The 13,767-nt window shown below is 48.1% G+C and overlaps 1 pseudogene; it reads right to left on the bottom strand.

Moving 5' to 3' along the window:
• Positions 1–9,962: 9,962 nt before the first annotated feature.
• LOC127199910 (40S ribosomal protein S15a-like) lies at positions 9,963–10,358 on the bottom strand (annotated as a pseudogene).
• Between the last annotated feature and the right edge of the window lie 3,409 nt (positions 10,359–13,767).

Genomic DNA, 13,767 nt, shown 5'->3' with positions numbered 1-13,767 from the left:
CAGGCTGGAGTCTCCTGTGTCCACAAGGCTCTGAGCGGCTCCGTGGGAATGTGGCTCTTTAGTCACACCACCGAGCTCTTGACTCTGTCTTCAGGGACTCACAAACACTTCACTGTTCAGTGTCCTCATCAGCAAAGTGGAATAGACCTCAATCTAGAGGGTGTATGTGAGGAGCCATGGCATCTCGTCCTTTAATCCATTTTGAGTTGATTATTGTCTACCAGTGGACAATAGTTGTTTTTTTTTTTCCTTCCCAAAAGCTGGTGGTTATTGACATGCTTCCTGTGAGCTAAGAGCTGTGCCAAGGTTTTGCGATTTAATCCTCCCAAGACCCCAGCAACCTCTGGATGGTGTGGAACTGAGGCCCAGACAGGCAGTTCTCTGCCTGAGCACACGATTTGACATTTAGAGCCAGAATCTGAGCCCTGGTGTGTGAGCTATCACCCTTGTGTCGCACGCCTCTTCACTGCCTTCCCCACAGTACCCTACCATGTGTGTGTGGTCTGACTCCTGAGTTGGAGTTTTTGGGTTCTTTCCCCTCTAGACACAGGTGGACTTTCCTTCCCACTCACTCCTGTGTAAGAAGTTGCCCTGAAGATTTGAACAGAGGATGTTCAGGGGAATTGATTAATGAAATCTCAAAGTTGGGGGTATGATATGCCAAGGTGGCAACAGCGAGTGGGGGAGGGTTCTACCGTGCCTTAGCTGTGCTAGTGAAGACTGTTATTTTCAAGTATGTATATGTTTCGTGGGTGGTATCCCCCCTCCCCCACCGTATCTCACCGTGTGTGTATGGGTCTGTCTGTCTCTCTGTGTGACTCCGGATGTGTTCATCTGTATGTCTCTGTCTCTCTGTCTCTGTGTATCTCTCTATGTGTCTATGTGTCTGTCTGTCTGTGTCTCTCTCTCTGTGACTCTGTATATGTCTGTCTGTCTGTCTATCTGTCTCTCCCCCTCTCCCTCTCTTTCTCTCTGTCTCTCTGTGTGTCTATCTGTCTGTCTGTCTGCCCCCCCCCGTGTGTGTGTGTGTGTGTGTGTGTGTGTGTGTGTGTGTATTTGTGTTTAGAATCCCTATTCTGGGAGTTGGAAGCCAGGCCAGGAAGAGGGCAGAGAACTTCCCTAGGCAGGTGGAGCTGTGGGGAAAAGAAGAGGCTGCCGTTAGGTCAGGCCAGGGCAAATACAGCTCTGGGGTGGCTTCTGGGGCATCCTGCCTGCCTGTCCTTGTCTGCCGAGGCTCCCCAGATTCCTTTCAAGAAGAAAAAGCCCTTTCATTGGCGGGGCTTCACAGGGCAATGCCTGAGGTGACACTTGGGTGTGAATGAGCCACAGTTGAAGTGCCATCTATCAGGGGTGAGTGACTCAGCCTCTTCCATGATGGGTAAAGATGGTAGTGAGTGATGGTTATTGGGGGGGGGGGGCGGCGAGAGTGAGAGGAAGCAGCATCCAGCTGCTGTGGGACCTACTTTGGAAGCATGGTGACAGCATTTGCTTTCTTCTGGGCCAGGTGTTCATGTGGGGCGGGGAGAGGGGGACAGGACTTTTTGTAGAATGCTGTCAGCGACAGCTACAGCTACAGCTGTCAAGTCCATCCACTGGTGCTCTTGCTCTTTCAGGATTTGCTAACTGTGGTATTTCTTTCTTTCTTTTCTTTCTTTCTTTCTTTTTTTTTTTTTTTTTTCTTTTTCCTTTTTCTTTTTTTGCTCTGTTTGACAAAGCATGGGAGAGTATGGTCTGTTTTATATTTTGACTGTGAACCTAGCCTTTAATGGCTGAGCCATCCCTCCAGTCCTATGGTTTATTTTGATGACAAAAGCACAGTTACAAAAGAGCCTGTCTTCACGGAGATGGGAACCACTGAAAGCCAGGACTGAGCCTAGGCAGATGCACCTGATCCCCGAATCTCCACTGGGGCTGGCCTCCATCTTTCCTGCTAGGACAAGAGACAGCCTTGTTAGTTCCGCTCTGCAGATAACTCTACAGCTATACTTTTAGGAAACCCAGTGCAAGTGTTAAGAGGATGTCCGCATTTCCTGTCTGTCAAGGCTGAGGAGCTGAGCCGCGCACTGTGCTGGTTTCACTATCACCTGGAGGCTCCTCCCGTGTGCCTGACCATGAGACCTTGGTGCATCCTTGGGTGTGCCCTCCTGGGAACAACTTGACAGTGGGTGGGGCTGTACTCTTAATAAACCTGTTTGGGCCCAGTCTGTGGTGAGGATAGCTCTCTGCAAAGAGTTGTGGAAGGCTGTCCTTAAGGGATTTTAGGTTGGGACAGTGTAAATGACTGTCACTACAGGTGTCTCCCTCATCTGCCAGAATATATCTCAAGACTTCTGTGGACACTTGGAACCGAGAACAGTGCTGAGTGATATTCGTCCAGTATTTTTCCTGTACACGTGTGCTTCTGATAAAGCTTGCTGTCTGCACTAGGCACAGTAAGAAATGAGCATTGGTTTGATAGTGGAACAATTAGAACAATACTGTGGAATGGCTCAAGTTCTGTGGGTGTGGTCTCTCTCAAAAGGGTCTCATACTGTCCTATAGCTCCCCATCTGTTGGAGAGCTGGTGCCCATATCTATTGATGATGCTGGGGTAAGAGGGGGTGAGTATGTGATGTATTGATAGTCATGTGTTGGTGATATAATCAGGAAGAGGGTCTTGCAGCCGGGATGACACTGTTGACTGAGCGACTGACACCTTGCATTTCAAAACCACAAATTAAGGGGCCAGCTGAAAGAAGTTCCATTTCCTGACCGCATATGATGCCCAGGTGGTGCTCCACACAGGCTCTTTGGTACCTAACTGTGGAAGGTAGGGATCACATGTGCTTTTTTGGATGACAAAGTACATTAAGAGAAGTTTAGCTAGTTGGCAGAGGCTGGTCAGCTTATTGGTGGTGGTGGTGATGGCCTGACTGTGGTCTGCTGGCTCCCTAGCTGGTGAGTGTCCCTCGGCATAGTCTGCTGGCTACCTAGCTGGTGAATGCCGTTTCTGATATGCTGCATCTTAGATCTAACTCCGTGAAATCTCACACCCGAACGTGAGGTTGACACACAGGCATGTGTTGTTCTCAGCCCTCAATTCCTGAAGACCTTCTGGGTGACACAGAGTGCCCGCTGCTCAGCCCTGAAGGATGCTCAGAGGTCCCTGGGGGGCAGGCTTGGGAAAAAGTCTACACGTGATAATGTGAGCTCAGCTCGGCTAGGCTCCCTGCACCAGACAGACCATTCCCTTGGAGCCTTCATACATACGTCCCAAAGTATCATGGTCTGGGGCCACATGGGACAAACATTGTCATCGAGGTTTGGTCTGTTTAGAAGCTGCTAAGGAAACAGTCCTATTGGTGCTGTGGCCCGCCCTCTCTGATGCATTTGTCTTCCTGGAAACATATTTAAGAAGGAAGGTGGCCGTGCAATACATGATGACAGCCACTAGCAAGCACGTTCATAGCCTCTCTGGGCCTAGCAAACCAGCTCCTGCCCATGGTTTGAACACTGTCAGCCCTCTGCCCAGCCTGTGCTCTCCGTGTGTGTCATCTTTAACTTTTAAAAGAAAGGGTACAGCTGGGGGCCCTTTCTTCTCAGGGGTGGACAGAGCCTATAACGAACTTTGTGGGTTCAGGACTTGAGCATCTTGGGAGTCCATCACAGCTCGCAGCCTGCGTTCTTCTGCGGTGCCGTCTGCCATGAGCACATGGTGGGGCCTGGTGCTCTGACCTGGAGAATATTACCAATCACACTCTAATCAAAGCATGCCCCCCCCCCCCCGGACTTTCCTGGTCCTTCAGCAGAGGTGAATATTTTAATGGCCTAGTCTCCCCCTGCCCTGACAGTGAGCAGGGTGCCTGTCTGGCAAGCGTCCTGTGATCCGGTCATGCACTTTTAGGAGCCCACTGTCAAGTTTCACAGCAGCTGTTGTGGACTCAGGTTGTATAACAGAGTTAGTTTAAACAAAGTTTTTCAAACTGAACTGGTATTCTGTAAAAAGGGGGCAGGGCTTTGGAAGACCCTAGGCCACGTTTCTGTTTCCCTGGGCAGACAGCCCTTCAGACACTTGTCTGTGCACAAGAAGGAAGAGAGAGCTCTGTGACCTTGCTGGTTAAGAGCCACCCGGTGCTTCTGTCAGGCCATTCTGATGGAGGGCCTTTGCCCTCTTAAGCCTCTCAAGTCTGGTGGGTTTTTTTTTTTGTTGTTTGTTTGTTTTTTTGTTTTTTTGCTTGCTGAAGACAAGGTACTGGTGGAGGTGGGAGTTGTGGAGACCTCCTTTGGAAGCTAAGTGGGGGGCCCCTGGGAACCCTAGATGAGAAGGCCATAAGGTTTTGATGTGACCTTAGGGTGTGGCTTCTTCCAAGCCCTTCTTAGAGGTCCCGGGCTCCTGGCTCGTGTTTTACATATCAGCTGATGCCACCACCCGTGTCTCCTCTCTCTCAGCCCAGGGCCTAGGGCTCACCTGTGGATAACACCACATGTCTTGTTTATGTGGCTGTTGGTGCTGGTTCTGCCCTTACTCTCTCCCACTGTATTCATTTCTCTTTCCACAGTAACGGTGGGGTTTTCTTACTGTTCAGAACCTCTGTCTTCTCATCTATGAAATGGGGAAGCGGCCGACAAGCTGGCACGTGTATAGTGGGCAGTGCCGGGCCGGGAAGCAGTCAGTTCCTCAGCAACTCCCAGCTCTCTGCATACCAGCCCCAGCACCTCTCCCTTTCTCCTCCCCAGGAGTTTATTTTATTCTTCTCACTTTAGGCTGATGATTGTCAGTGGAAAGCATGCTATCACTGTGCTCCTTGTGAAACTGGGGGTGTTGTTTTGAACGTTATCTCGATACATATGTCATTTCAAGGGTGGTTGTAGTTTAGTTTGCATTGCTTGAAGCTTGGCTTTCCGAAAACCAGTGCACTTTGTTGTTAGAACAGTCATTTTAAAAATTGATTTTTATTCCTCCTGTGTTCTTCCATGGGCTGAGTTTGGCTTAATAACGCTTGGAAGCATAAATTATTTGCCCAGGGATATGTGGAGGGCATTTTTGTTTGGGGGGAGGGAGGCCAGGGTGGCCAGAGAAAGAGAAGGCAATATCTAACCAAGATGCATAAGCCATTTTCCTCTCTAAGTCTGCTTTTAAAATCAAAACACCCATAGTGTGCTCTAGACCCTGAAATGAGCCGATGCACCTTGGGGGTGTGTGGTTGGCCTGGGCACGTCTTGGCAACTTAGACATCGCATGGATGCTTCTTTATGGATGTTTGTTTTAAAGTCCCAGGAATTTCACATTCTGTTTCACCCTGAGATCCCAGCACGTCCAGCTACCCGTGAGTTTCCACTGTTTCCTAGCTATTCCTTAGGAAGGTAGACAGAGCATCCCTTCCCAGGCTGCCTTTCTCTCTGAGCTTGTGGGTCTAGGCCCGAGCCCTGGCATCAAGAGGACATGTTCTGGTTCCTCCCATTGGCTTCTGTGCTTGGCCAGCATTTTCCCACCGTTTGGAAAATTCCTGGGCCGCGGCCGGCAACATTATTGCAGATTTTGTTCTTCTGTCATGAGCCCCAGATGTCCCTGCACTCAGGGGTGGGAGGAGAGGACTTGGGGTTCTTTTGTGAAGACAGAGCTGGGAGTGACAGAGTAGGGAGAGGCTGGGAGCCCATGTCCCGGTAGATACTGGAGAGAGAAACAAATGAGTTATGAGACGGTGACTTGAAGCATTGTAGCAACTGGGTTGTTCTTTTTCAATTTTTCCTGTGTCATCTTTTTTGGCTCTTCGGGAGGTAATGTTTTAAAGTTCAGAGAAGATCTGGCCTGCCCTTTCCTGTCCTGAGCCATTGCCTCTTGGCCCTCGGCAACCAGGGAGCTATCCCCTGTCCCCAACTCCTCCCCTGGGGGTTATCTGAACATGCCACAGGACCCTCCTAGGAGCTAACCGATCTGCAAGTATGTCCTGTAGACAGAAGCCAATTGTTACATCACAGGGAGACTATGGACGGGGTGGTTTTCATACTGCCAGAGACAGACCATGCTGGGAAGCATAGTTTTTGTTTTATTAAATGAGAAAATTATGTATAGGCATGTTTTGCCTGCATATATGCCTATGTATTATGTACACGCAGTGGCCAGAAGAGGGTGTCAGATTCTCTGCAACTGGAGAGTAAAACATGGTTGTGAGCCAGCATGTAGGTGCTGGGAATTCAACCTGAGACCCTCTGTATGAGTAGCCAGTGCTCTTAACTGCTACTCATCCCTCTAGCCTCTGTATTATTATTGTTATTGTTGTTGTTATTATTATAACTACTATTATTATTACTATTTTTTATTAATTATTTTGAGAGAGGGTCTTGTTGAATTGTCAGTCCCAGCCAGGACTTTAATTCATGATCCTCCTGCCTCAGCTCCCCGAGTATCTGGGATTACAGGTCTGTACTACCAGGCTCAGCTAGTAAGGTGGCGGTAGGGTGGATGACACCACACTTAGAGGTTAAATCTGTGCTCTCAGTTCCTCCTTTATTTTCCAAATTGTTAGGTTCCCTAAGAGCAAAGGGTGTGAGCACTCCTGAGGACTTGTACGGTGTGCCTTGTGCTTGATTTTGAGAATGGATTTGACTGGCAAATTCTTTAAAGTGATTTTAGAAACTGAAAAGCTGAAAACTAGTAAGTTCTTTCAGCGTCTGTAGTACTTGGACTCATCTTTAACTGTAGTCTGTGTATTGATGACTAAATCCTGGGTTCCGATGTATGTGTGTGTGTGTGCACCCACTTTTGTATGGAAGCCTGTTCCTCTGGCTGGCGTGTGCATCCATGCGTGTGCAGATACATGCAGGACTCTTAAGTACAAAGCATGAGTGAGTGCCTGAGGCCGAAACACAAGGGCTACGCTTTCTATTTTCTGCAGTAAATGAGGCATGCAGTGAGAAAGAGCAGCTCCCGGAAAGGGCCGGCAGAAGTGGCTGGGTTCTCTGGGTTTCAGTGCCATGTGGTTCTGTGGTTAGAAGGGGAGTCAAGTCCTTAGGCCAGGTGACGTACCGCTCCTTGCTCCAGGGATCCGCCGGGGCTATTGCACTAACTTTCAGGAAGATTCCTGACTCAGTGCTCAGAGTGTGATGGAGAGGACCTGAGATGAACTGTCACTCTTGGAGTTTTCTGCCACTACTAGAAGATGTGAATGCACATATGTGTGTGCATGCGTGTGTGTGTGTACGTACGTGCATGTGCTGATCTATATATGTATGTGGGGGGTGGTTAGGAGTGAACTTTGGGGCCAGGTGTAGAAAAGATATGAGCGTTGGCTGAATGCCTCCTGCATCCTGGACCCTGGGTGAAATCCCACACTCTCAATTAGTAGCCAGGGCTAGTCATATTATCCAAAATTTATAAGTAGGGAGAGGGGCTTCCAGGAGGGCCATCTAGATGGAAACGGAGCCAGATGACGACTCAGGATGACACACTGCAAAGCTGACATTCGCCCACTGTTAGTCCCCTCTGCCTTAGTTATCTTTTCTCATGGCTGGGACCAAACCAAAATACCTGACAGGGGTGGCTTATTTTGCTCATGGTTCAGTGGATATGGTATATTATCTCCAGGAAGGCACAGCAGCTGTGATGGATGTGGTCCATGCTGGCAGACCCTTGCACCTGCTCACATCATGGTGGCAGATGGGAAGCAGAGAGCCCAGACTGGAAGTGGAATCAGGTTGGAACCCTCAGTGTTAGCCTTTAGTGCCCTATCCTAAGAGGGACATGCCACACTGAAACCATAGCACCGTCCTTCATCTAGCCTGGATAAGTGCCTATCTACCAAGAGATGCCATAAAAGACTCTAGGAAGGCCTAAGCATATTTAAGCCCGTGTCTTGGTTTCTTCATCCGTAAAATGGGAGTTTTACGTACAGCCCACAAGAGTTGTGAAAACCAGAGGAGTTAATGATAAAATACTCAACAGTGGCTGGTACTTAGGGTGCACTAGGGTGTAGTAGCCATTAGTGAAGTTGCCTTTGTGATCACATGGGCACTTTTAGATGAGGCAGAAAGCAGTGTGAGTGGCACTGAGGAAGATAGGTGTCTATGGGGGCCATCCTTGGAGTGGCTGGTGTAGGCTTACCCAAGTTTTCAAGGAGGAAGGATGGCATGGGTGAGCCGCAGAGTAGGGGACAGCCGAGAAGTGATAAGGCAATGGACTCAGATAGAAAGGGCCTAGTTGTAGCTTCTGAGAGAGCAGGCATCCTGAGGGCATGGCTGAGAAGGTGCCAGCTGCAGAGCCCAGAGGAAGACTTGGCTGAATTGTGGGGAGGTGTACAGGGAGGAGGCAGAAAAAAAGTCTCAAGGCTGAAGAAGTATAGAACGACTGGCTCTGAGCTCTCGGTGATGGCCTGAATGTCAGGAAAGTTGAGTAAGACACAAGGAGAACATTCTAGAAGCACTGTAGTACCAGGTCCCTTGGTGTGTTGAACTAGGTACTCTCTGTGGGGCTGGAGTAGAGAGAAGGTGGGAAGGAGGCCACCTCCCAGGTTAGGAACTCAGTGCGTGTCAAGGACGCCAGTCAGACCCGGAGTCATTCAGTGCCTGTGTAGCCTATGTTCTGCGCAGTTTTCAGCTGTCTGCTTAGTCATGTGCCAGCTTCAGGCCTCACCCGACACTGACTCGGCCAATGGGGAGCCAGGCCTGGGAATCTGTATCAGATACAGGTTCATGGTGACCTAAGGCAGAGTGACCACACAAGGATGGTGACTAAGTAAATAAGAGTCAGATTTCTCAGAGGCCATAGTGGCAAGCTCTGTAGGGACTAGAGGGAAAGGGACAAATCACAGTGGACAAGATCAACACAGAGCTTCCTCGTTGTACAGGAATGGCTTGGGTTCTGTAGATAAGTAACAAAGAGGCATCCATCTGCCTTGCGCACATCTTTTGTAGTTTTTAAGGAGTGGGCAGAGCTATGGTTTGAATGCTGGTTGCCACCCTCAGTTTCTATGTGGAAGCCCGTTGCCCCATGTGATGGTATTAAGAGGCAGGGTCTTTGGAGGATGATTGGGTCATGAGTGGGACCTTCATGAGTGGGAATAGTTCTCTCATGAGAAAACTCTGCTTAGGGCTGGGAGATGGCTCAGTGAATAAAGTGCTCACTAGGCAACCCGGAAGACCTAAGTTCAGCTCCCTAGAGCCCACGTAAAACCAAAGAGCAGGGCTTATATCTGAAACTCTTGGATATATGCACTTGGATATATATATATATGGAGGCAGGCAGCTCCTGGGGGCTCACTGACCGACCAGTAATGCAGTCAGCCAGTGAGCTCCAGGATGAGGCAGCAGCCCTGTCTCATGAATAACATGGTCAATAGAGGATGACATCTGGTGTTCACTCCTGGCTTACACACACACACACACACACACACACACACACACACACACACACACACACACACACACTGAGGGATTCTGGCAATCACAGTGTGTGTAAGAACTAGCTGTGCTATATGGTTATTTCATGACTACCACATGTTGAGTAAAGTGGTTTGGTCACTGGAACAAGAGGTGGCAGAAATAAGAACATCCTCCGATCTGAACGTCTTGACATTCTGCCATGTTGAGACTCCGTCTTGTCACAAGGAAAGCATGAGCTTTCTTACGACAGCCCGCAGCACAGCTCAGGTGAATCTTCAGTTACGCTATCGTTGCTTTTCAAGCTGCGTCTTGCAAAAACCATCCAGTTGAGAAATAAGCTATTTGGATGGACTGCCTTCCTTTTCTTTTCTTTTTTTCCTTTCTTTTCTTCTTTTCTTTTTTTCTGTTCTCCCTCCTTCTCTTCCCTCCCTTTCTCTCCTCTTTTCCGGTTCTGGGGATTGAGCCTCGGGCCTTGTATATGTCAGGCAAGTGCGCTATCAGCGAGTTACAGCCCCAGACATCTTTCTACTTTGTTTTTTCTTTTCTTTTCTTTTCTTTTTTTTTTCCCACAGCCTACAGAAGCTTTTTATTTATGTTTTACAGCTCTAGAAAAAGAATCCCAGGAGTTCCCCCACCCCCACCCCGTACATCTTGCTTCTTCATGGCCCATGCTGCCAGCTGAGGTTGTCAGTGCAGCGAAGCCGAACAGATGGGACGGGGGCAGATTGTTCGGCCGTTTCTCTCGGTCTTTGAGCTGCACATCAAATCTAGGGATGCCCCTCTCTATACTCATTCGAGCTGCCTGTGAGGTTCACGGTGATTTTCCCAGCTCCATGACCATCGGCAATCTCAGATTCACCAATGTGTCCGTGCTACATCATCGCAGCTAGGAACCGAATGATGACATTGGAGCACGGCCTGATGAGGGCCTGGGGTTTGCCTCTCTTCTCAGCGTTGTTGATGCTCTTGAGAGCATCTGCCGGGACACTCATGTGCACCATGGTGATGGCCCAGAAAGGCGGCAGAAAGAGGCTTTGTTATGCTTCCCACCCCCCACCCCCCCCCGCAAGGAGCTGTTGTTTTGTTCAGGGTAGCCTTGAACTCTTGTGCTCCAGGGTGCTCTTGAAGTTGCATGTTTTGGCCTCAGCCTCCTGGACTCCTAACCTGTGCCACCAGGCCCAGCTTAGATGGTGTGTCCATGACTTCTTTCCAGGTGTGGGCTGGTGGAGGGGACTTGGATCTGAGTGAGAGACCTGTTGACTGAAACCCTTGTCAACAAGTAGCTTGCACTGGTTCAGCATAAAATAAACCTGTAGTGATTTAAAAAAAAAAACTTTCTTGTATGTGTGTATGCTCATTATTAGGAGAACAAATCATAGGAAGTGTGGACAGTGTCTTATGTGTGCACCTCCATGTAGCAGCAACCAAAACCAAGGCAGAATTGAGTATTTCCAGGCGAGCTGTCTTCCTACCTCCTAGTCAACATCTCTCTCCTCTTCCTCTGAGGAAGCCACTGTCTGGTGACCTAATGTTGCAGGAAGGCAGGGTGATTCGCACAGCTCCATGGTTCATAGACAAGCCCAGGTAGCAACCAAGAGGAAATACCTTCCTGAAGAAGCATTTCTAGGCTTAGGTTGAAATGCCCCAATGTGGATCCTAGGACCTTTCAAGTACTGAAATGCTCTCACGTTTTAGGCATTTATTGGTCTTCATCTGGCCAAGTTGCCATTTCAAAGGCTTTCTTTCCTACTTATCTGGCAAACCATACATTTTATTTCCTTTAAGGGCAAAACCAACCTTGGAGCTCATTTACAGCCTATGTTCTAAGAGCCCACTTCCCTTCCATTCTGTGAAAGAGGCTTTCTTTTCCTTAGCGAGGACTATGCCGAAAAGGGGTGAGATGTGTGCTCCCTCACCTGCCTGCCCAGTGGAAGAAGGGATTCCCAGGGACCTACCTATGTTCTGGCCTAGAAGTCAGGGCTAGTGCTAGAATTCTCTTTGCCCGTGGGCTTGGCATTGGAGTCTCCTCTCACCTTGCCTGTAGGGCTTCTTCTTTCTTGTTTTGAAGTCATTTCCCCCCCCCCCCCCCCCCCCCCCGTTTTCTGCCTCCGTCCAGGAGTGTCTGCCTGTAAATGTGATTCTCTTTGGTCCCTTTGTTTTGTATGCTGCTGTCCCGGTCAATGAGATGATTTCAGTTACCCCCGAGAGAAAGGCCATAGAATGTGGTGGGGGCTCCCTGGAACACTTAAAGCCCTTTGTGTCAGCCTCTCCGGTTGTGTTTATGCTGGAGAGAGGCACCGCCATTTTGAAACAATGTCTGGCAAAAGAGGCTCTTCTTTGGTGTTTGCTGGTTTGGGGAGAAGGTGGCTTAAGAACTGATTTATTTGGGAGGTGGCTTCATTGGTTAAGTGCTTGTCTTCCAAGCATGAGGACCCAAGTTTCAACCTTATACCCCATAGTGAACAAAAATGAAGGAAAGCGGCACACGCTTAGAATCCCAGCACTGGGGAGGTTGAGGCAGGCAGATTCTTGAGGCTCTCTGGCTAGCTAGCCTAGACTACCTATAAGCTCCAGGCCAGACCCTGTAATAAAAAACAAGGTACCTGAGGAATAGCACACCTGAGATAATCTTTTGTCCTTCACATGTATCTATGTGCACATGCACCTGTACACACACACACACACACACACACACACACACACACACACACACACATACATGCATGCACACACACTTTTGTGCTTAGTGGTGGTAATATATACCCAACATAAAACTTCTCATTTTAACTGTCTTTAAATGTACAGTAGAATGCTATTACTAGATTGTGTTCAATACAGTCCTGTAACATCGCCCCATCTGTCCGTAAGATGAGTTTTTATCTTATAAAGTGAAAACTCTACCTAGGAAAACCCAGCTTTATACCACCAAGACTCTGCCACCTACTACTCCGCTTCTATCTCTGAGTTGATTAGGGACTTCCTGTGAGCAGAGTCCTGTCCTAATTGTTCCTTTGTGGTGATCCTACTGCATTTAGCTTAATGTTGTCCTCAAAGGTCATTCATGTAGCAGGTGGCAGATTTTTCTTCCTTTGTAAGGCAGGATGATCATCTGTTGAAGGTGTAGAACGCATGCATTAGCACCTGAAGCCATCTTCATTTTGCAGGCACTGAGTACCTCCCTCTCTTCCTGATTAAGCACCTGTCACCCTTCCTGGAGAATTCCACGTGGGGTTTCAGGAGTTACACGGGGAACAGAAAGAAGCTTGCCAAGGGAAAAGTGGGTTCAGTGAAGGCTGTTGTGTGAGGTTGCTCATTTCCAGTGTTCATTGCACAGAGAGCATTGAGGTGTGGCCTAATGTGCCTGCCTTTTGGCAGGCCACCTTTCCTGGATTTCTGGAAATGAGATTAGGCTTGCTTAGCCTGGACTTAATGGCCACAATAATGACATAATTTTAGGCATCAGCTGTTGGCAAGGCCAAGGATATCGTCTCTGTCTCCAGAGTTAATAGACTCTGAAAACTTTGGATGTGATGGGTAAGATGTATTTTTGGAATATTAAGACTCTAAAATACCATTTTAAGAGAAGAAAATATCAAAAAGGTGAAAAATAAACTGAGTCTATACTTAAAAGACCTGATAGGAGTTACTAGAAAACTCTTAGATATACTAGGCAGTTATAGTAAATCTGCTTTCATTATTCCAACAGTGAACTCAGAGCAAGAAATTGGGGAAAACATCTCATTAATAATAGCTAAAAAATAATTATAAAGTACCTAGTAATAAACCTTCCTAAAGAAGCGAAAGCCCTCTTACAAGAAAATAGTAGCACTCTATTAATTCATCTGGAGCCTCTGGGCACACATGTATTTGATGTCGCCTTCTCTTTGGTAACATGTGGTGTATAACACCACTCTCATCCTGCTATGTCCCAGAGCACTTTACCTGGAAGGGTAGTTCAAAGGCTGGAACATCCTACATCTGGGGTCCCGTCTCAAGTCTCTAGATCCATTTCTAGTCTGTACCACTCCCACTATATATGTACTTACTCCCCTCGTAGTTTCTTTTAATTGACTTCCTTTGGAGGGTCATTCATACGTTCATCTAATACTTTCTGACTATTCTTCCCAAATTCTGGCCATTGAAGTTTGGAGCTGTGACAGGCATTGAGGGGTAAACAAAATTTCCAACATTATATGCATGCTGATTATACCTTGTGTTGTACACGGACTGGCCTTGAATCATGTCATCAGATGGCCACATCAGATGAAGCACCATAGGTCTCCACTTCCCTGGTGGTACAACGAGAAGGTTGACCAGATGCCCCTGTGATTCTTCGCAGGCTTCTCTGCTTCTTACCCTGTTGAGCTTTTGAGTGTAACACCCTAGGCCTGTAGCCAGGTCTCTTGTATA

This window comes from Acomys russatus, chromosome 16, assembly GCF_903995435.1.
Source record: "Acomys russatus chromosome 16, mAcoRus1.1, whole genome shotgun sequence".
Taxonomy (NCBI): domain Eukaryota; kingdom Metazoa; phylum Chordata; class Mammalia; order Rodentia; family Muridae; genus Acomys; species Acomys russatus.
Note: the sequence above shows the minus strand (reverse complement) of the source record. Positions and strands in the feature narration are given on the sequence as shown.